Genomic DNA, 21,479 nt, shown 5'->3' on the forward strand with positions numbered 1-21,479 from the left:
TCTTTGATGCTGTTGACCTTGGTGGTAGATAAGGAAGGAGCAAAGTAGAGTAAAACATTTTGTTCATATTTTGAACAAAATAAACCAAACTCATCTGAGTTTTATATCTTTTCCACTACATCTTGATCTAATGGGATCCTTACAAAGCTTTGTTGTTATCCAGTTTGATCCTAATACATATGAGAAAACATCCCTGTCTCCATGTCAGTTTATTGGCATCTCCATTGTGCATTGTTTTTCAAATTTAGATTGTGTTAGAATCACACATATTTGGGTAGCTTTCTGTACCTTCCCCTCAAAACAACCAATTTTTTTCGACTTCTTCAAATCATAAGGAATTCTACAGAGGCAGAATGTAGGAGCATTCTGCAAATAGTGCAAACACATACAAATCTGCTTTTGTATAAGATATAAATCTTTCTCTGTTATTATACCAATAAAGTGCATGGCTATTTACAAAATAATGCATGAAAAGTGAGTCTTCTACCAATGAACTTTGCCATTTAAATTCCAGCAATAGAGGCATGACCACAAATGGAATAGAATTAAGTCTAGTCACATGTTTTCTCTTCTTACTAAAAGTAGCAAAAGTACTTTGAAAGAGAGACTGGGGAAAAGAACACAGAGAATCTTGAAATTAATCTTTCTATAATTCTCCATAAAGTATGATGTCAAATTTCCCTATTCTGGGCAAAAGACGTTCTTCTTCCTCTTTCCTCCTCAGAGAAGGGGAAATATTAAGATTCCATTCTGAAATTTTTGAGAATATCAAAAACTATTTGCCCAAAGAATTGTGCAAAGAATTCTGTTCTGTATTCTCCTTCATAAATATCCAAAGATCTAAAGTCAAACTACCAGGCTGCCACTTATCTACAGTATATCAAATCCAAATAAAGTCTTGAAGTGATATAATTAAGCAATAGTGCTCCTTGTTGTACATGTTCACATTTGGGTTGACATGGGGAACCCGTAGGTCATGTCCCTCCAGTACTTCTTCCACATGATTTGATAACTACTCCCAATAATATGGTAAAAAATCAGCTTCAGGTTTTGATGGTGTAATTTTCTTTGCTATTTTTTTGCACTTTAAATTCAAAATTGGCATGTTACTGCTTAAGATATCTAGTTTAAACTATGGGAATCTAGAGACAAATCTCGGAGGAGGAGGAGAAGTACAAGGAAAAGGAGAAGGACAAGGGAAAAGAGAAGACCACCACAAATAGAAAATAGTTGCCTGCCTCTGGTTTCGTTAAATGCTTTAATTAAGAGTAATGCAGTGATTCACTGAAAAATCAGAAGATTTATTGATCTTTAAGAGTATAAGACCTAAGCACCAAGATGTTTAGCAATGATGCATTTCTTGGAGAAAGTTAACTGTATACTGAATAAAGCAAATGAAGTATAGCTATGTTATAGAAAATGCCCCTTGATACCATCAAGAAGAGAAAGGAAAAGACAAAACAACTTAATGTCTTTGAAATATTTATTAGCTTTTTATTACATTTTGTTGGTATTATTCCTTAGATGTAGGGTGTAGACTTTTTGGCTGAACAGAAAAAGAGTACAAAACCTATTAGAATACAACAGCAGTAGACAAGCTGCATCTATGCATATTCATAACTTTTTATTTTATTTACTGACTTATAAAAATATTTTCAATGTAGTTTCCATCCTAGCATATCAAGGTCTACAAGAATGATAATAAACCACAGTTTTAGTACAATAAAACTAAGAAATATCGAAAGTATAGAGCAGCAGAGCTAATTAAACAAAGTAGTATAATGCTTTTAAATGCTAGAGCAAATAGATTTGAATATGACACTGGGATGATCGCTACATTGTACCATCTGAAGTTCAAAAAGGAGGCATTTTAGAACAAAGAAAACACTTCAGAGCATTATTGTTTTCTCAACTGAGATTCACTGTGTTGTGAATCAATAAAAGTTGATATTCTAAATGCAAATCAGGGGTTGAAAACCTGCAGACTTGATTGGTCCTTGTACAACAACTTGGGATTGGGCCAGAACTAGACCCTGATTGGCCACTTTGGGAATACTTCTTATTGGTTAATAGTTTGAACCTGTTGCAAGTTCATTGGTTAATAAGGTAGCAGCTAACCCTATAAAAGGGCTACTGCTGCCCATAGCTTTGCTCTGTTCCATTCTGATTCCTGTTATTATTAAAGAGTTGAAGTCACTGGTCAGATGTCTGGTCTCCTTATTCTCCAAACTTAACACTGGCGACAAGGATGGGATCGGAGACCAAGAGCTGACTAAACCTACAGAGCAACCCACAGAGCACGTGGTTGATCACGCACCATCAACGGCAACATGGCCAGCGGTGCCGTACCACCCGCTCCATTCAACCCAGAAACCGAAGACTGGGAGGCCTACATGGATCGGTTCCAGATGTTTCTGGAGACCAACAATTTGAAAGATGCAACAACCGGCAAAAAAAGAGCTATCTTTCTAACTAACTGCGGGCCAACCGTGTTTAAGATGGCAAAATCACTTGCCAAGCCAGCAGAGGTAAAAGAAATGGACTGGGACGTCCTCGAGCCGCTACTAAGGGCTCACTACGCGCCTTCCGTGCCAACCCTAGTAAGAAGACACGAATATTACCAGAGGGACCAACGGAAGGGCGAAAGCCTTGCCAATTACATCGCGGACCTCCGGAACCTAGGAGGCCTCTGCGGATTTGCAGACCTAGAAGAAGCCCTACGGGACTGCCTGGTTCTGGGCCTAGAAGACGGCACGATCCAGAGTAAAATTATGGCTAAGGGGGACATCAGCCTCACCGATGCCCTTAAAGAAGCCTCGGCAGCAGAGGCGACAAAGAAGTCGGCAGCCCAAATGCGCCGCACCAACGCACCGCAACGTAAACTCGCTACTGATACCTCGCCTCGCTCAGAGAGACACCCGGTATCAACTCACCACGAAGACCTAGAGTCCCCGTCCGACAGCGATGAGGAAGAGGTCAACCGACTTCGAACAGAGAGAGACCAGTCCTCACAACACTCATTTCGACCGTGTGCCGGCTGTGGAGGAAATCACCCACGATCCGGCTGCAAATTCCTTGACGCACTTTGCCGCCATTGCGGGAGACGCGGTCACATCGCAAAGGTTTGCAGAAGCAAATAGAACTCCAAACCCCGACAGGCCGAATTCCAGTCTTCCGGATTCTTCGGCACACACCGAGAAAAAGTGAACCACTCCTACAGAAACAAACCGTCCACCACTTCCACCAGGCGCGAAGAAACCCGGCGGGAAGAGACCCACCAAACAATCACCATAGGCCACGCTACATCCCTTGATGCCGGGAAAATCCGAGTGAAGGTCGCCATCGAAAACAAACCTTGCGTGATGGAGGTAGACTCGGGATCTTCCCTCTCGATGGTGTCGTGGAAAACGCTCCAACAGCTCATTCTCGCGATCCGCCGCCAAGACCTTAATCCTCAAAGGGTTATAATCAAAGATTATCAGGGAAACAGAATTCCCGTTGTCGGGTCCCGCAGATTCCAGGTCTCATTCAAGGACCGCACTGTCGCACTACCACTGACTGTTGTGGATCGAGACAGGCCTAGTCTTCTAGGCCTTCAATGGTTCGAGCCGCTCGGAATCACGGTAGCCGGAGTCCACAAGGCCGAAAGTGTCGATTGGGAGGAAGACCTCGTGCAAGAATTCCAAGACGTTTTCGCGAACGGACTAGGCAAGTATAAGGGGACCCCAATCTCGTTTAACTTGAACCCTGAGATAGCACCCATTCGCCTTAAACTGCGTCGGGTGCCGTTCGCTTTGAAGCCTAAAATCGACGAACAACTCGATAAGCTAATAGCGCAGGGCGTACTGGAACCCACCGACCACGCCCGTTGGGAAACCCCAATAGTGACGCCTATCAAGCCTGATGGGTCCTTAAGAATTTGCGGAGACTACTGGGCTACATTAAACCACGCACTACAGCAAAGTGCTTATCCAGTACCGGTAGTACAACATTTGCTCCATTCTCTGGGTGGCGGGATCTAGATCTAGCCCAGGCGTATCAACAATTGCCGGTAGACCCAACCACAGCTGAGGCACAAACGATCGTAACACATAGGGGCGCATTTAAATGCAACCGGCTCCAATTCGGGGTAAGCGTCGCCCCTGGAATCTTCCAGAGTTTAATGGAAAGGTTGTTACAGGGGATAAAAGGCGTTGTCCCATATTTCGACGATGTACTCATCGCCGCCCCTAACAGAGACATTCTAGAAAAAAGACTCAGAGAGGTTTTACGAAGATTCCAGAATGCAGGCCTCAGAGTAAAAAAGGATAAATGCCAGTTATATACCGAAAGAGTAGAATTTTTGGGATATCTCCTGGACAGCCAAGGAATTCATCCCACCGAAGACAAATTACGAGCAATTAAAAAGGCACCCACTCCAAGGAACAAGGCAGACCTACAGGCGTTCCTTGGACTTATCAATTTCTATAATGTTTTTTTTTACCACACAAAGCAACAGTAGCTGAACCATTGCATAGACTATTAGACAAAAAAGCAACGTGGGTTTGGGGGCAACGGGAACAACATGCTTTCCAACAAGTAAAGAAATTGCTAACTTCGGATTCAGTACTTATGCAGTACAACGAGACTCTGCCGCTCACTATCACATGTGACGCATCGCCTTTTGGGGTTGGGGCAATCCTGGCCCACGTGTTACCAAACGGAGCGGAAGCCCCCATCGCATTTTTTTCACGAACCTTAGCTAAAGCTGAACGAAATTATAGTCAGCTGGACAAAGAAGCTTTAGCTATTGTTGCTGCAGTTAAAAGATTTCATGAATATGTTTATGGCCGTGCATTTACAATAATCACTGATCATAAACCGCTACTGGGGATCATTGCGGGTAATAAACCAACCCCGTATATATTGTCCCCCAGAATGACCCAATGGTCCGAATTCTTGGCGGCCTACAACTACACCTTGCAACACCGCCCGGGGAAATCGATTCTCCACGCTGATGCATTGAGCAGAACAGCGCTTCCAGACTCTGTTGTGGATCCAGCCCCAACCATCTCAATGCTCCAGATCGAAGCTCTACAGGCACCACCCTTGACGGCTAGAGACATTGCTTTTGAAACAAACGCGACCCAGTTCTGCGACACATACTCCGCTGGGTTGAACGGGGTGGCCGACGGACCAAATAGCACCTGAATGGGCGCCTTTCAAAGCCCGCCAAACCGAGCTGTTTTCCCAAAAAGGCTGTATCTTGTGGGGCGATCGAGTCGTAATCCGTGACAAATTGCAACAAACTGTTTTGGCGGTATTGCATGAGGGACATCCGGGTATTGTGCGGATAAAATAACTAGCACGCAGCTATGCTTGGTGGCCGGGAATCGACAAACGAATCGAGGCCTGGGTCGCTACTTGCCAACGTTGCCAGGACGTCAGCAACGCCCCACCTAAAGCAAGCCCAACCGAATGGGAAACGCCGAGGGGACCGTGGTCCCGTATTCATATTGACTTTGCGGGGCCTACCAAAGGGCACACTTTCCTGATTACTGTCGACGCCTATTCTAACTGGCTCGAGATTCATCGAATGCACACAACTACAACAGACTCAGTTATTAATAAATTAAACAGACTATTTGCCACACACGGGTTTCCGGACGTGTTGGTCTCGGACAACGGCCCTCAGTTCACTGCATTGCCCTTTGAACAATATCTTGCCGATCGGGGCATCCGCCATGCGTTAACCTCGCCCGCGCACCCTGCGGCGAATGGACGTGCAGAACGCATGGTACAATTCGTAAAAAAGACCCTTCACAAAATGGAATTTGGCAACATCGACGAGAAAATCAATCGAATTCTCTTGTTGCAACACATCACGCCTCACAGCGTGACCAACAAAATGCCCGCTGAACTTCTTATGGGGCGGAAACTCCGATCGTACCTGGACCGGTTCCACCCCGCTTTCGCACCAGAAAAGCCTTTCGGTTCCAGCAGCAAATGCCGGGAATTTAAGGTAGGCGATTTAACCTTTGCCAAAAACTTTTCCGGCGACCCGCTATGGATACCCGCAACCGTTACCCACCTCACCGGGCCTAGATCTTACCGCCTGCTTACAGACGATGGGAGGGTGTGGAAACGCCACATAGACCAGCTCCGGTCGAGATTACCACCCAGCGGTCATGGCCCCCCGGTTTCTCCAACTCAAGGGGGAGGAAGCATCGAGGAGGGTGACTTTGATACAATTAATAGCGGGCCAACGGAGGCCCTACAGCCCAGCGAAACACCGGAGCGTGAAGCGGGAAGGGAGTTGACTTTGCCAGGGAACTCTAATACGGGGGAAACTGAACTGCTAAACCCCGAAGAAACACGGAGTAGCAGAGACAACCAAAGCGAATGCAGCACGGAATCGCCGTGCAGCGAAATAGAATTTAATAAAGGTCATCCAAACGCTCTACCGGAACCGGACATTAGACAAAACCCGGTGGAGCCTCGGAAATCATCCAGGCAGACCAAACGGCCTGCCTATCTTGAGGATTTTATTACAGCTCCCCTCAAACGGAACCCAAGGGGGAGGGGTGTTGTGAATCAATAAAAGTTGATATTCTAAATGCAAATCAGGGGTTGAAAACCTGCAGACTTGATTGGTCCTTGTACAACAACTTGGGATTGGGCCAGAACTAGACCCTGATTGGCCACTTTGGGAATACTTTTTATTGGTTAATAGTTTGAACCTGTTGCAAGTTCATTGGTTAATAAGGTAGCAGCTAACCCTATAAAAGGGCTACTGCTGCCCATAGCTTTGCTCTGTTCCATTCTGATTCCTGTTATTATTAAAGAGTTGAAGTCACTGGTCAGATGTCTGGTCTCCTTATTCTCCAAACTTAACACACTGCAGCTCCTGCTTCACCCAGTCTCTCAGTAAAGCATTCACAGACAAATTAATTTGACACCTTTTCAACTACATCCAGGGATGTATGTAGGAGTAAGTGTGGAGATCCAAAACGTTGAGGTGGCAAATACACCCACACAATCAGAGCCTAACCCTAACCCTTTAAAAGTGCATGTAACATGGAGATAAATATCAATTATCTTGGTGGCAGTATGAAGGCCATCTGCTGTGCAGTTGGTTTGTCACTGTGAGAACAGACTGTTTGATTAAATAGGTCCAATCCAGCAGGACACTGCTTATGATCTGAAAATACATACTTATGTTATGACGCATTGCATAGAGGAAATAGGAGAAGTGGACTTTAATCAGTATTGACTTTCTGTTCTGACCCAACCGGGTTTCAAGAGAGCAAACACCAGACAAAGGCGGCAGCCCCCACTTTTTAAAGTTTAATCTACGAATTTTGTTTCTTCACAAATAAAAGGCTGCTTCCAACTAATTAGCTCCGACAAGAAAGAGCCTTGCCAAGTTGTTTGTCAAGGCTGCCAAAAATCCAGAGATAAGAACTAATTTACAAGAGTTTGCAAATACTAACGATGATGTCCACGAGGCTGAGTCTCAGAGCGTCTTTGCCATCTGCAAAGAACGTTTCTACAAACCTGGCTTTTATCATCTTGAGGGAGGGGCCATTATCTTGCAGCGTTATTCCTGAGTCGCCTGTGCTGCTGTAACTGCTCTCTCCTACGATCAATCCTACACGCATGTGCACTTGACACAGGCTCCTCGGGAACTTCCTCATCACTGCTGCTAGCCGCCACAATCTCTGAAGGCAACAGTCCACTTCCTAATGGTCCTGGCCCCTCATCTGAATCCTCACTCTTCTCCACCGTCTGCACCTGCTGCCAGCTAACCACAACATTTTCTGGATCCCACATCACCCAAGGGTACCTCTGATTCCTCATCACAAAAGCCACTGCTTTTGCACCTGGTCAGGCAAATGCACACAATATGAGCCAAGGATGTGTGCAATAATTTACTTTTATTTTCCTTTTGCGTGGAATGCACTGGACACATAGACACTTCCAGGGGAATAAAGGGATGGGTTCAAACTTGCCTTTTTGGATTTGGTTCACAACATCACACACAAATATATGAGGGATGGAACTTGTAATGTGATGTTATGACATATGTTTATTCCTTTTGATGAAATTTCAATTTGCTTTTTTTGAGAATAATTTTGATATTGGACAATGTTCACAGCTCAGAGAAGGACAGTTCTTATTTTTTGATTCTTCTTACTTAGAAAGTTTCAAGTTCAACTACATTTAGGCAAGAAAAACAAAATGTACAGGTATAGTATAGGTGGTACCTGACTCAATCGAAGTAACTGTGAGAGGGATCTTGGAATCCTAGTGGACAATCACTTAAATATGAGCCAGCAGTGTGCTGCAGCTGCCAAAAAAAAAGCACAGTTCTGGGCTGCATAAACAGAGGGATAGAATCAAGATCACATGAAATGTTAATAACAGTTTATAATGCCTTGGTAAGACTATGCTTGGAATACCACATCCAGTTTTGGTCACTGGTTGCTAAAACATATAAAGAATGGTTGCTGGAATGTCTAGTTTAATGAAAAGAAGGACTGGGGATGACACGATAGCAGTGTACCAATATCTCAGGGGCTGCCACAAAGAAGAAGGAGTCAAGCTATTTTCCAAAGCACCTGAGAAGCAATGGATGGAAACTAATCAAGGAGAGAAGCAACCTGGAACTAAGAAGAAATTTCCCGACAGAACAAATAATCAGTGAAACAACTTGCCTCCAGAAGTTGTGAATGCTTGAACACTGGAAATTTTTAAGAAGAGATTGGACAACCATTTGTCTGAAATGGTATAGGGTTTCCCGCCTGAGCAGGGAGTTGGACTAGAACAAGGGCCTTCAAACTTGGCAAATTTAAGACTTGTGGACTTCAACTCCCAGAATTCCTGAGCTAACATGACTGGAGGAGGAATTCTGGGAGTTGAAGTCCACAAGTCTTAAATCTGTCAAGTTTGAAGATCCCTGGACTAGAAGATCTCCAAGGTACCTTCCAACTCTGTTATTCTATATTCTATAGTTTAACGAGTAAGAAACTCACAATGTATCATGTTCAATGCTTTTTCAGAAACCAGGAAGGGGAATTATGTAAGGATATATGTGATTTTTGTTTAATTAAGAAATTAATTTTTTTCAGAGGTTAGGGGGAAAAATCATATAATGTGCTGCACTAACTCCGTTGAACCAGGATAAAGTCAGTCAACAAAGTTTACTAGGCCTAAGTAAAGTCAGTCAACAAATAAGGTCAGTCAATAAAGTTGATTAGGCAATGCCTTCCTTTCCTCAAATCATCAGGTATTGGAACTGAGCAAAAATCAGGTTTTTCAACAATCCAAGAGTCAAAAAGATTGAGTCCCAATCAATCAAGGGCTAGAAAAGAGCTCATCAGAACCTAAGAGATCTTATTTATAATACAAAGTAAAAGCCCAGGCAGCAAATTACAATTACACATTTATTTGTTTGTTTACTTATTGATTTATATATTTCCTTTATTATTTTTATAAATAATTCAAAATGGCAAACATACCTAATACTTCTCCTTCCTTTTATTTTCCCTACAACCAGTCCTGTGAGGTAGGTTGGCTGAGAGAGAGTACCTGTTCCAAAACCACCAAGTTTGCTTTCAAGCTTAAGTTTATAAGATGTTATCCATGGTGACACGGTGGTTAGAATGCAGTACTGCAGGCTACTGGAGTACTGCCTGCAGTTTGGCAGTTCAATTCTCACTGGCTCAGTGTTGACTCAGTCTTCCATGCTTCTGAGGTCAGTAAAATGAGGACCCAAATTATTGGAAGCAATATGCTGACTCCGTAAATCACTTAGAAAGAGATATATAAGTCTAAGCTCTTGCTATTGCTCTTTATTTTATTTATTTTCATAGATATATTTATTTCAAAGGCTGTGAATTCTCATACCATTGTTGACATCTATTCAGACCAGTGTGCAGCTCTATTCAGAAGGATGCTGAGTGGATTCTTTCTACTTTGCTCCCAGAGTCAGTTGCAATCTGGCAGTATCCAAATTTAATATAACCACTCAATCAATCTATCAATCAATTTTTGCTCTAAAGTTGTTTTTTCTCATCAAGAGTGCAGTTTTTCTTCTCTCATCTTTTAAAGAAAGTAAAGAATAAAAATGGAACTGAAATATTGCAAAGGTATTGTAACAGTAGATATTGATAATCATGCAATGAGATAGGAGTTGGAGTTTAATATGGAATGAGAGGACCTGTTCTAAGACTTTCAACCATAGAACAGTGGTGGGATTAAATTTTTTTTACTACCAGTACTGTGGGCGTGGCTTGGTGGGCGTGGTAGGGGAAGGATACTGTAAAATCTCCAGACAGAGGTGGTATTTGCTGGTTCTCCGAACTACTCAAAATTTCTGCTACTGATTCTTCAGAACTGGTCAGTACCTGCTGAATACCACCTCTGCCATAGATGGTATACATATGAATATGTTTACTTCACTGTGTTCATTACACATTCTCCAGGATGATAAGTCCACTTTTTTTTGTTTTTGTTTATTTTGTTATAATACAGTTAACTGTGTTATAACATTTGTCGATGATCCTCTAATGTCACAACAATGTGTAGAAATATATGATATGACTTTGAAATGTTGCTTATGTGAATTCATCTATAGAATTTCAAGCCTCATCCATCTGTGTCTCAAGCAAAATTGAAGAAACTGTGTTTTCAACAATTGAGAAGCAATTTGGCCATGGAAATGTGCTTTATAACCTCTAGATGCCCTGCAATAAGAACAAAAGATTCATACTCTTTCTTCCTCAATATTTAATGTAACACTGAGGTGTCTGTTGTAGAAATGTCAAAGACCATTTAAATTCTACAAAATCTTGGCCTCAATAACAATCCAGGGGTCTTAGGTTAAGTATGCATTACATACAAATAAAGCATTTCCCTTTATCAGGATTACAGTATGTTGCCTTTCCATTTCATAGAACATTTTGTTCTAGTGGTATACTAAGAAGGAAGTTTTACCTTCCTTGTTTCACTTATCTTTTTGAACACATCTGGCATGCCCTTTTTGGTTTTTATTCTAAAGGCTGAAGAAACAGTGATTGAAATCTGATTACAGTGGTACACATACATATCTGAATAGCTCTACATTCAGAAATGATTTTGTCAAAAATACTGCATAGCAATGTGGGAATTGATATTTTTCAGATGTAAAGTAAGAAAGAAGGGAAACTTCATGATTTAATGCAGGGATGAAGAGTCAGTGACCCTCCTTCATATATGCTGAATTACATTACCCAGAAGCCTTAATCAGGAAAGGCTTGGGATGCCAGAAGTTTAGAGCATGTGGAGACCTGCAAGTTTCCTAGGTTATCTGTATTCTGAATGACATATTGTCATCTCAGTTGCACTATGGGAGATGAATCTTATGACCAATGAAAATTCAAATGTTTCTCAAGTGTGTTAATTGTAAGTATTGCATTCAAGATAAAACTAAAGAGAATCAATATTACTGTATGACCCTGTTTTGGTGTCAGAATGTTTGGGAAGAAGTCTGATTCTGTTCCAGTCTTAGCATGGAGCATAGCAAAAGTGATCCATATAGAAAGCTAATATGCAAACATACACTGCATCTTGACGTAGGGAGGACAGACAGATTTTCAGTCTGAAATGGGTTTTTTAAGCTGGTCCTGTTTCTCTTTTGATCAATTTGTTATGTGAAGAGGAACCACCCTTCTCTCCCTGTTCTTTTTCTTTTTTTCATACATCAATCTACCAAAAGCAATTGGCAACTAGGCAACAATGGTGCTCTTATACATAAGTTGGCATTGGTCACTGGGCATCAGTGTCTTTGTGATGCTGAGTGATCAATATTCTTAACTTTAAAAAGAAGGTGAAAAGGGAGCCAGTCATCAGCAACTGGAAGTCATCACATCCCTAGTTCTGAGATTCTTGAAGACTTCTCATTGCATGGACAGGGTGTGTTTTTAAAAGGCCAATTTTTAAGTAGGCTTTAAAAAAATGGACCACTAACTTTAGGCAGTTAGGAGCAACAAAGGGAATCAGTGATTTAGGAACACATCCCTCTTTATTTAAAGGTACTGAACAATGGGGATTGTTATTGCCAGATTATTTCCATTGTTTTACATGCATCTTGTTCATTCAGAAGAAGTCTTGCTTTACCCAACCTCTCTGAAATCTGTTTCTTCTTCCACCATCATCCTCATCATCTTCATCATCAACATCCACTTCCCCCTTCATTAGCTCAAGGCACATATATCTCATTTCTTTCTGGTCCTTGGGCTGAGAGATAATAGTTGTCCCAACATCAGCTTCATGTTTGAGTAGGCACTTGATCAGTTGCATCCTGGAAGGTGGATTGTGTTCCTGAATCACAGTGCAACTTTGTTCCCACAATATCACATATAAGCCCTTAAGAGTAGGATTTTGCAGTGTGATACTGCAACACTGGTTTTGTCATTCTTATAAAAGCCTGAGGGCACCACAGGACTTGCACTCAGATTTTCTTTTTGCCATTGCAGGATTTTTGTCCTCTCCCATGTCACAATTTATGGACAAAATTATAAAATAATATTTTTAATCCTAATGCATCCCTTTAATTGCTCCATCCTTTTCAACAAGTAAAAGAAAGCACTTTATGTTGATAACACATGTAATATTAAAGCTTCCAACCAGTGCAGACATTCACACAATATCTAATAAGCTATTAAGCTGCCACATGAAACTGCATGCATTTGTGTTTGCAGAGTGGGGAGACTGATTTTTTACAGGAGTGTGATTCTGCTGTTTCTTTATATTATTATTAATATACTAATACATTCTTAAAAAGTGCACTATTTTTTCATGTACCTTTCCAGCGAATTCTATACATCATAGTCGGTTTGATTTCTGGGGTGACTTGTGATCCCAATAAGAACAGTAATTACATTTTTCATTAGCTTAATAGGTTTGGAAAGGATCGTGAATGGGATTCAGTGAAACAGATAATTAAGAGCTACAACCATCTGTGTTATTTGAATACAACACAACATTCAGACTGTAAATCAGCCATAAATGTCTCTTTGCTATTTTTTAAAAAAGTTTTTGTTTTGCTGCAATCACCATGTCTGTAATATTTTGTTTTCTGGGCTGTTAAGTGATGGCATGTGGTTTGCACAGAATGTGATGGAGGAGGAACAATGGCCATTAATAGTGAGCAGCAGCAGGGCATTTCCCTGCTTCTAAAGACACTTACTTTTCATAAAGCTTAAAAATGTACACGTTTTTTCCCTGTTTGTATCAGTTACAACTAAAGTTCATTGATTTCATTGTCCATTTTCTCTTATATTATGTGTTGTATGTAAACGTATTTAAAACCAGGTCGAAATGTTTCCCCGGAAAACAACTTGCCAAAATGAAATGAAGGGTGAAGGAAAATGGGAATGAAACTGATTTTTTATCCTATTAGAATATTTGTCTGCAATATTTCAGATTGGATTATTTGTCAGTCTATCTGGGACTGACAATGATTTCCCAAATTCTCACATCACTTGATAATTACTCATGTTATGACTTTTGATTTAAACAATGAGAAAATGTCATAACTTTACTCCGTGGCCATCTGCACGCAATACATTTGCTTTGAAATTGAGCTAAAATCCTTTGTGGTATAGAATTTCACCCCTTATAAGTTTAAGTTCCTTGAAATAACTATAAACAGTTATCCATCTTTATAGAGGTGTATATATATATATATATATATATATATATATATATATATATATATATATATATATATATATATATATATATATATATATATATATATATATATATATAAATTGTCTTCAAGTTGGTGTTGTATAGGCAACAATATGCTGACTTGCAAGGTGTTCTCTAGATTAGAGTTTAGAATAGAATGGAATGGAATGGAATAGAATAATGTGAACATTTTTGGCAGCATACTAGGCCAATCATGTCAAAACTGACTGTTATTATCCTTATTGTCCCAAAGGTGCTTTTTTCAAGAGGCAGCTGGACTTTCTGGTTTTTCTTTGAAGACGTTTTGCTTCTCATCCAAAAAGGTTCTTCAGCTCTGACTGGATGAGAAGTGAAACGTCTTCAAAGAAAAACCAGAAAGTCCAGTTGTCTCTTGAAAAAAGCACCTTTGGAACAACCATGACCTGGATGACTGAGAATCTCCATAGAATATTATCCTTATTGTTAGAAGAAATGCTGCCTGCATGGCACTGGTACAACTAAGGCTAGTTGATCATGTCTATATCTTACAAAAAAATAATCAGTTGAAAGCCTGATTGACCAAAGACATGATGTGGAGTGGAGGGGGCATGGGTCTATATCCAGGCAACCATCTGGTAATAACATTGGTATATGAAAGATTTCATCTAGGAATGTACAATAAGAGGGGTAGTAATGTAAATAGTAAAGAACATACATTAACCCATGAAATGAGAGAAAGAAAAGTGTGTATGTTGGGAATTTATGAAATTGAGAAAAAGGGGGTGGATGTAATAGATCTAAATCAAGATGGCCTGCTCCAGAAGAACACAAGAATGATGAGAAATTTTAAATATGGAATAATCATTAATTTCATTGTGAGAAAAATGAATTTTGGCAAAGGAAAAAGGAAACAATTAAAAAATGTAAAAGAATAGTGAAAGTAGAATTAATGCAGGTGAAAAAGTATAACTCTCTCTCTCTCTCTCTCTCTCTCTCTCTCTCCTGTCTATCTGTCTATCTATCTGTCTGTCTACCTATCTATTATCCACTCATCCATCTTTTTATCTCTCTATCATTAATTGTTTGCTGTCACCAGGGGATGCAGTGAGGATTATTGTTTTTCCCCCCCCTATATTGTGTTTTTATTGTTTGTAAACTCCTAGAGGTACTGTGAGAGAGTAGATGGCTATATAAATTTTCTAAATAAATAAATAATCAAACCAACAAATCTATTTATCTCATGCTTTATTCCTAATGGTTTCTGAGTGTGTAATAATAGACCAAAACATACAAAATATAATAAATACAGATTAAAGATTATTTTTTCCAAAGCGGGGGTTTCAAACTGGATTTCTTCGAGGGCTGGATCAGCATTGTAGTTCTCCTCTGCGGCTTGGTGGTGGGGAGGGCAGGGGCGGCATGGATGCCTCCTGCAGCACCCTGCCAGCCAAAATGAGGCATGGAGTCTCTGTACATGGCTCTCTGCACCTCATTTCCACCCTCCAAGGCCTCCTGCAGCACTCCGCCAGCTGAAAACGGGTTGCATGGCCTGTTCTGGGCCTTTTTTTGGCCCATTATTTGGTCTGTTTTGGGCCCATTTGGGGCTCATTTTTCAGCCCTTTTGGGGGGCAGTTTTGGGCCAGTTTTCAGCTCATTTTTGTCCTGTTTTTTGGGCCATTTTTGGCCAGCAGAGTGCTGCAAGAGGCCATGGAGGGTGAAAACAAGCCCATTTTAGGGCTGAGGCACTGAGGGCCGGTCCCTTGATATTTCCAGAATACAGCCCTTGGGTCTTGAGTTTGACACCCCTGTTCCAAAGGATTAAGTGGAAAATGGACACAAAATAAGAGGATATGGAAGTGCTTTAGATTAGAAGACAGAATTATGTTACAAAGTACTAGAAAAGTATGAAAAGAAATGTCTTCTGGAATAATGAAATGAAAGTCACTGGATAATGAAAACAAAGAATGCTTACTATAGAGAATGAATATATATATGAAGAAAAATATAATTGAAAGGAATAATCAAAGAAAGCAAGACATACTCAGAGTGTCAGATGGCAATTGAAAATAGTTTTGGAAGTCAGTGAAAAGAATTAAACCAGGAGTTTATCAGACTGAATGGAATAAAAAATAAAATGGATTTAATAATTTGGGATGAAGTCAAAATCAATGATAAAAGAATTATTGTGGGATTGACAATAATTCTATAGAACTGGTATCTATAGCAAATACAAATATTGTGGAATTGTTTGTAGATAGTAAAGCTGCAGACATAAAGTTGATATGAGTAATTTAAAATATGGTTGGAGTTTGCTTATGAAGTGTTTGTATAACTTGTTTATCATTTGCATAAAGACTGAATCTATGCTTGATAATGCTAATGTCATTTCCATATATGAAGGGGAAAGTAGGAAGAGTGAATGCAAAAATTGTAAAAGGATAAATCTGGAAAATAATTGTAAGAATCCAGGTTTGCTGAAGAATTGGGTGCTCCTAAATAAAATAATAAATAAATACATAGATACATACATACATAAACAAGCAAGCAAGCCTAGGAAGTTCTTTGGAAGAATTCTGATGGAAAGTATATGAGACATGACCATCAGCAACATTTTGGAACTGCACTATGGCTTTATTTCTGGCAGGAATTATGCAGAGCAGATTTTTGCTCTTAAGTAGGTAATCAAAATATCTATGAATATCAGAACAATGGTTTATGATTAAAACAAAGAATGCATGAGAATAAATGAAACATTTAGCAAATCATTCAGTATAGAGCAAGCAGTCAGACAGGGATGTCTAATATTTTCTTGATTGTTTAGTATATTTAGGGATAAATGTATAATGTGTACCTGTAGAGATGTTAGAAGTGTGTTGGTTGGGGAAATGTACATTAAGTATTTTCACAGAGATAATGCCATGCTGTTGGCTAGGTGCCTAATGTTACAGAGATTTACAGATTTACTGCAAATGTTATATTGCATTATACAAAGGGTACATGTCTGAACATTGATATGTGGAAGACCAAGGAGTTGTGTTTGACAGAAAAACAATTGAGTGAACAATTGCAGGTTACATATAAATGATAAAAACCTAAAGCAAATAGATGAATTTGTGCACTTTAATAAAATATTTATTAAAAATGGGGAAATGGATGGAGACATTTTAAGATGTGCAAATATTGACTGAAAGATAGCAAATAATATATAATCTGGTGTGAGGAATTAATCTGTGTTGAAATAAGTTAAAATGGCTATGTGTTAAAAGCTTGAGCCTGTTCCTTTTGTTACATGGAGGTAAGAATCATGTTGAAGAAGCAGAAAAATAAGTTGGGAATAGAGACTTCAAGAAGCATGTTGGGTAAAAGAAAGAGTTCAGGAATGAATGGGTTCTGAACAGTGGTAGTATTCAATTTTTTTTACTACTGGTTCTGTGGGTGTGGCTTGGTGGGCTTGGTGGGCGTAGCTTGGCGGGCATGGCAGGGGAAGAATACTGTAATATCCCCATTTCCACCCCACTTCAGGGGAAGGATATACTGCAAAATCCCCATTCCCTCCCCATCCCACTAACCTGCTTTTCAGCTCCATTCTCCTGTGCAGGGCAATAAAAGAAGATCCAGCCGATCAGCTGGGACTCCAATTAGCTGGGACTCAGGAGGCAGCAAATAGATGGGGGTGGGGCCAACCAGAAGTGGTATTTACTGGTTCTCCGAACTACTCAAAATTTCCGCTTCCAGTTCTCTAGAACCTGTAAAAACTGGCTGAATACCACCTCTGGTTCTGAATAAATATTGGTTGAAAAAAAGACTGAGCAATCAGTTTGAAAGAAGAGTGTTGATATGGTTTGATCATATGACAAGAAGGAATGAAGACTGAACTGTAAAACATATGAAAAAAGAATGAAAAGACTGAGAGGAAGGGGAAGGAAAAACAATGCAAGTCATGGATGGATGGAGTTGATTCTCAAGCAGAGGGAACAGGAAATGTAAAGAACCAAAGGCAATGAAAGAAGTTACTGGATATAATATAAGCAAGTTTGTTTTGCAAAGATTGGTAGGAATGACAAAATACAATAAATGGTGTGGTGTGAACCACAGTTAGATATATTTCATTTCCCTTTTCATATCTCATGTTTTCAATTCCTTTTACATATCCACTGATCCTTTTCTGTACTTTGTACCATGTTGCTTACCTCCAAAGGGAATAGCATAATGGGTATGTTTGTATCCACTTTTATAGATGGATTTCTTATATTCCTAATATTAAACATGTTCAGTTCACAAAAGTCTTAAAAACAAAATGCATTGAACCAAGAAAATGGCTGTCATTGACCAGGGTTGTGCTTCAGACAGGGCTGCCAAGAGGATTATTAAATTATGAAATAATCTCTGTAGCAGTGCCTGCCCTATGAAACAGGCTTCCTCCTGGTACCCAGAGATACTACCCCGATGGCCTTTCAGAATTCCATGAAGATACGTGTCTCTCCCTCAACCCTTGCAGCTGTGTAAGATGTGAGTTGAACCAATTCATGTGCAGCTGGCATAAGATTATTATGGTACATTAGTTAGAATGTGATGGTTTTTAATTTTGTAGGGAGTTTGTTTGAAGCTTTTAGTAGATTTATATTAAATGATTGTTGTTAGCCATCCAGGAATATGTTGTATAAAAAGGTCAGCCACATAAATCTTTTAAATAAATACAATAAACATTTTTTCATCCTCCTACTAGGTTGTTTTAAGAATTACATTAAGTTCAATAAATCTATTCCTTAAGAAGCCACTGTTTTCAGTGTTGTGAAGGTTCCTTCCAAACAAGGGATATAGAGTTCAATTGTTACATTTCTTTCGTTCCATTTTTACATTGGAGATTAATAAGATGTTATTACATCATCATCAATCCTTTCACCCATGATTTTATCTTTTATTACAAATCCCAAAATATCAATCATACCTCCTTGGTAAAAATGGGAAAAGCAACATGATCCCCAAAATACATGAATTATCCTTAACAAAATCCTTGTTCATAGAAACATACCTTTTCCCCTTGATGTGTCCAAAGAAAACAGATGGGAAAGTAAAAAAGAACTACCAAACTGATAACACAGGACTTTCCCCCCTCTATAAAATAAAAAAAAAAATGGCACAAATCAACTTAATAGGATAGGGCATTTTTGTAACATAGTTGCCCAAACTGCAGTTTAATAAAATCTTGCAAAGAACATTAAAAAAAGAAAGAAAATATAGGCATGCTATTTAAAAACTGAAAACACCCAGACCTAAGTATATTGGTTTCAAACATTGCCTTCCTTCATTTATGTAAATAAAACCATTAATTAAAATACATTAAAGAGAGAGGCACAGTGGTTAGAATGCAGTACTGCAGGGTTTACTCCAGGAGTTCAATTCTGAGCAGCACAAAATTGACTCAGCCTTCCATCCCTCTGAGGTCAATAAAATGAGGACCCAGATTGTTGGGGGCAATAGGCTGGCTCTGTAAACCACTTAGAGAGGGCTGTAAAGCACTGTGAAGTGGTATATAAGTCTAGGCTTTATGTATATGTATATATGTGTGTTATATATTATAGCATATTTGGAATTATAGTGACTCTGAAATAGCAATCAGCCCTGCTGATTTTAAATATCAACTGAAATATCTTTGTGAAAAAAGGGCAAACACATCAAGACAGAGCTATACTTTCAAGCAGTGCACTTACAATTCCTTTAAACATCACTCTATCCATCTGATTGCCCCTTGTTTTTCTAACTGGATGATACATTAGGCAGACAAAATAGCAATATTTGAAGGAGCTTCTGGTGATATTTTCTATCCCACAGTTTCCCCTTTTAAGGAAGTGTACTGTACTTATTGGCCCTTCAGTCAGAGAAGCAAATCCAAGCTTTCCAGCTAAAATACTAATATAGATATAGGTGTTCAGAGACAATGAATGGAGGGGAAAGATAGGAGGCAAAGTGTTAGGCAAGAGGAAAGATCTATATCACACTAGTTAGAGGTTCCCTATTTCTGATTTAACAAGACTATTCCTATGGAGACAAAATCAGTTCACCCTTTTCAAATGGTGGGATTTCTGCTTATTATGAGTTAGCAGTTAGCTCCTGCCCACCTAGCAGTTTGAAACTATGAAAATACAAGTAGATAAATAGGTACCACTTTGAAGGGAACAGAGTTGTCTGTGCCTTGCATATTGCTATGTTGGCCACATAACCATGGAAGTCTTTGGACAATGCTGGTTCCCTTGGCTAAAAAATGGAGATTGAGTACCGTTTCCTAAAGTTGGATATGACTGGACAGGGGAAACCTTTTTCTTTACCTTGAGTTAGGTTGAATTCTCAGACAGTAAAAAAAACAAAGAAAATAAAAACAAATCTATTCATTGCAATAGCAAAGGACATATAGAAATGGCCCAGCCTGCTCAAAAGAAGAGGCCCAATATTCTGTTACTTAGGGTGGGAATGAATTCCAGCTTTTGCTAAAATCATGTGGATTTTAGCTTTTTTCCTAGTTTTTTCCAATAAATATTACTTACTCTAAATTCTCGAATTTCTTGTGAGCTTCAGTAATTGTTTCCAGTTCTGCTTGACTTGGTTAAGCCTGACGCTTATTAATATGAATCCTATGTTAATCCTATCCAATCCAAAAGAAATCTAGAAATAAATTATGTGAAGGAACTCAGGATTCCATCAGCATGATAACCCTCTCAGCACTGAACAGAATGGGACCACTAGCTAGCAAAAGAAGGACTGAATTTGAAACTAGACCAGATCTACAGGTAGGTTGAGAAAGATTATAGAAGGATATTATCCCAATACAACCTATGAAAAAGCAATTGAACAGTAACTCAGAATGCTGGGCATTGCTCTGTTCTAAGCCCCTCCCTCCTGGTCATGTGACCCAGATAGGGGCACATACAATTTGCCCTATCTTTCCAGGGGTATACATATTCCAAGGGCATGCAAACAAAATACAAGGGGATCAGAAACACATACATACACACAGAAATAAATACAGATGCTTTTTGGGGCCACTGCTAATAAAGGAAACCATTTTCTGCATGCTTTTTCTCCCTTATTTTATATTAGCAAATAGTTCTGAGTTTTGTTACATCATTTGTAAACAAATGAACAATATACTCTTTCTTTCTGTCCCAGTGCTCAATGTGTACCAAGTAAAAGCACACAAACAAACTAGTAATAATAATAATTACAGCAACAACTTTGGAAATGCCCATTCTTCTGAGAGAAGACAAAATTAAGTAAATATGTACTTCAGCTTACTGCTTACACAGAATCAATTTGTGCTCAAATATAACCTGGAAAAGTACTTCTAAGTGTTTTGTTTTTCTCTCATTTGCTTTTAGCAGATTCATATGCCTCCATGCTATGCTGCTTTCTGCATCTTAGGTTTTGGCTGTTTGGGATTAAAGATGTGTCTATTTTATATGTAAGAAAATAAATGCTTAATTTTGAGATTCAGCATTCATCATCTCGTTCTCTGGTTCTCCTGTGGGAGATACCCATAGACACTTGTAGAGAGGAATTGACTTAATAGCATCTCAACATGAATAACATCTCTACTTCAATATAAGACCTTAATTCTAGGATTTGAGTTGCTTCTCATTTGTGAACTTGGAAGCTTCAACAAAGGAGAATTGTCCAAAGGAAAAAATGTGAAAATGTGAAATGAGAGAGACTTGAAACCTAGGAAGGAGACCCCACATCCTAGACTACCCAAAAGTCCTCTGTCATGGCAGCCTAGACTCAGATAAGGG

The sequence above is a fragment of the Notechis scutatus genome, chromosome 1 (genome assembly GCF_049901735.1).
Source record: "Notechis scutatus isolate UNSWTSFEM ecotype Mainland chromosome 1, rNotScu1.2, whole genome shotgun sequence".
In the NCBI taxonomy this organism is placed as follows: domain Eukaryota; kingdom Metazoa; phylum Chordata; class Lepidosauria; order Squamata; family Elapidae; genus Notechis; species Notechis scutatus.